Raw genomic sequence first — 3,456 nt, 5'->3', positions numbered from 1 at the left:
CTCCACACCGGCCCACCGCGAGCAGCCCCTCGGCTTCTCTTTACCATGGCCCAGGCCCGTCTTTGGGGGTCAGCACACACACACACACTCAAACACCACGCAGCAGCGCACAGCGTCAGATGCCAATAGTCATAGTAGTAGTATTGTTCCTCGTCAGTCGGGTCCGCATTGCAGAATACACGCATCATCATTCGCGCGCAAGAAAGAAGAGAAGGAGGGGGAGGGGTTGCGGGTGCGCGCGACGCACTCGCGCACGAACAGTGCGGCTGGCGCGGCGACAGCTCAGACACGGGGGACACAATCAACAGCTGCTGGATTCAGACAGTGAATTTGGTTTTGACTCGGATGTCCTTGATCGTAATCATGTGCCGCGCGCACACACACACACACAGCACAGAGAGGGAGAAAAAAAGAGACACGGAAGCGGAAACGACCACGGCACCACGCAGCCATGCGCAGCTCATTGATCTTGGTTGGAGATTGGAAACAGTAAGGTCATCTCGCGCGCAGCAGCGCACATCACCTGTAGCAAAGATATTCTCATTTCAAATCATAGCCGCGAAGCACAAACGCAACTGCCAGCAGGGGTTCTTTGGGGCGTTTCCCACGCTCGGGCAAACCGGTGTCACCCAGCGCATTCGAACCCCATCGCGCAGCACCAGCAGCACCCACCGCCTCGCAGGCCGCAGCGTGCCTCACATGGTTGCGCAGTACGCTCCACACCGGCCCACCGCGAGCAGCCCCTCGGCTTCTCTTTACCATGGCCCAGGCCCGTCTTTGGGGGTCAGCACACACACACACACACTCAAACACCACGCAGCAGCGCACAGCGTCAGATGCCAATAGTCATAGTAGTAGTATTGTTCCTCGTCAGTCGGGTCCGCATTGCAGAATACACGCATCATCATTCGCGCGCAAGAAAGAAGAGAAGGAGGGGGGGAGGGGGTTGCGGGTGCGCGCGACGCACTCGCGCACGAACAGTGCGGCTGGCGCGGCGACAGCTCAGACACGGGGGACACAATCAACAGCTGCTGGATTCAGACAGTGAATTTGGTTTTGACTCGGATGTCCTTGATCGTAATCATGTGCCGCGCGCACACACACACACACACGCACAGAGAGAGAGAGAAAAAAAGAGACACGGAAGCGGAAACGACCACGGCACCACGCAGCCATGCGCAGCTCATTGATCTTGGTTGGAGATTGGAAACAGTAAGGTCATCTCGCGCGCAGCAGCGCACATCACCTGTAGCAAAGATATTCTCATTTCAAATCATAGCCGCGAAGCACAAACGCAACTGCCAGCAGGGGTTCTTTGGGGCGTTTCCCACGCTCGGGCAAACCGGTGTCACCCAGCGCATTCGAACCCCATCGCGCAGCACCAGCAGCACCCGCCGCCTCGCAGGCCGCAGCGTGCCTCACATGGTTGCGCAGTACGCTCCACACCGGCCCACCGCGAGCAGCCCCTCGGCTTCTCTTTACCATGGCCCAGGCCCGTCTTTGGGGGTCAGCACACACACACACACTCAAACACCACGCAGCAGCGCACAGCGTCAGATGCCAATAGTCATAGTAGTAGTATTGTTCCTCGTCAGTCGGGTCCGCATTGCAGAATACACGCATCATCATTCGCGCGCAAGAAAGAAGAGAAGGAGGGGGAGGGGGTTGCGGGTGCGCGCGACGCACTCGCGCACGAACAGTGCGGCTGGCGCGGCGACAGCTCAGACACGGGGGACACAATCAACAGCTGCTGGATTCAGACAGTGAATTTGGTTTTGACTCGGATGTCCTTGATCGTAATCATGTGCCGCGCGCACACACACACACACACACGCACAGAGAGAGAGAGAGAGAAAAAAAGAGACACGGAAGCGGAAACGACCACGGCACCACGCAGCCATGCGCAGCTCATTGATCTTGGTTGGAGATTGGAAACAGTAAGGTCATCTCGCGCGCAGCAGCGCACATCACCTGTAGCAAAGATATTCTCATTTCAAATCATAGCCGCGAAGCACAAACGCAACTGCCAGCAGGGGTTCTTTGGGGCGTTTCCCACGCTCGGGCAAACCGGTGTCACCCAGCGCATTCGAACCCCATCGCGCAGCACCAGCAGCACCCACCGCCTCGCAGGCCGCAGCGTGCCTCACATGGTTGCGCAGTACGCTCCACACCGGCCCACCGCGAGCAGCCCCTCGGCTTCTCTTTACCATGGCCCAGGCCCGTCTTTGGGGGTCAGCACACACACACACACTCAAACACCACGCAGCAGCGCACAGCGTCAGATGCCAATAGTCATAGTAGTAGTATTGTTCCTCGTCAGTCGGGTCCGCATTGCAGAATACACGCATCATCATTCGCGCGCAAGAAAGAAGAGAAGGAGGGGGGGAGGGGGTTGCGGGTGCGCGCGACGCACTCGCGCACGAACAGTGCGGCTGGCGCGGCGACAGCTCAGACACGGGGGACACAATCAACAGCTGCTGGATTCAGACAGTGAATTTGGTTTTGACTCGGATGTCCTTGATCGTAATCATGTGCCGCGCGCACACACACACACACACACACACGCATAGAGAGAGAGAGAGAGAAAAAAAGAGACACGGAAGCGGAAACGACCACGGCACCACGCAGCCACGCGCAGCTCATTGATCTTGGTTGGAGATTGGAAACAGTAAGGTCATCTCGCGCGCAGCAGCGCACATCACCTGTAGCAAAGATATTCTCATTTCAAATCATAGCCGCGAAGCACAAACGCAACTGCCAGCAGGGGTTCTTTGGGGCGTTTCCCACGCTCGGGCAAACCGGTGTCACCCAGCGCATTCGAACCCCATCGCGCAGCACCAGCAGCACCCACCGCCTCGCAGGCCGCAGCGTGCCTCACATGGTTGCGCAGTACGCTCCACACCGGCCCACCGCGATCAGCCCCTCGGCTTCTCTTTACCATGGCCCAGGCCCGTCTTTGGGGGTCAGCACACACACACACACTCAAACACCACGCAGCAGCGCACAGCGTCAGATGCCAATAGTCATAGTAGTAGTATTGTTCCTCGTCAGTCGGGTCCGCATTGCAGAATACACGCATCATCATTCGCGCGCAAGAAAGAAGAGAAGGAGGGGGAGGGGGTTGCGGGTGCGCGCGACGCACTCGCGCACGAACAGTGCGGCTGGCGCGGCGACAGCTCAGACACGGGGGACACAATCAACAGCTGCTGGATTCAGACAGTGAATTTGGTTTTGACTCGGATGTCCTTGATCGTAATCATGTGCCGCGCGCACACACACACACACACACACACAGAGAGGGAGAAAAAAAGAGACACGGAAGCGGAAACGACCACGGCACCACGCAGCCATGCGCAGCTCATTGATCTTGGTTGGAGATTGGAAACAGTAAGGTCATCTCGCGCGCAGCAGCGCACATCACCTGTAGCAAAGATATTCTCATTTCAAATCATAGCC

This window comes from Porcisia hertigi, chromosome 23, assembly GCF_017918235.1.
Source record: "Porcisia hertigi strain C119 chromosome 23, whole genome shotgun sequence".
NCBI classification, from domain to species: Eukaryota; Euglenozoa; class Kinetoplastea; order Trypanosomatida; family Trypanosomatidae; genus Porcisia; species Porcisia hertigi.
The sequence above is the reverse complement of the archived record's forward strand: the minus strand, read 5'-3'. Positions refer to the sequence as shown.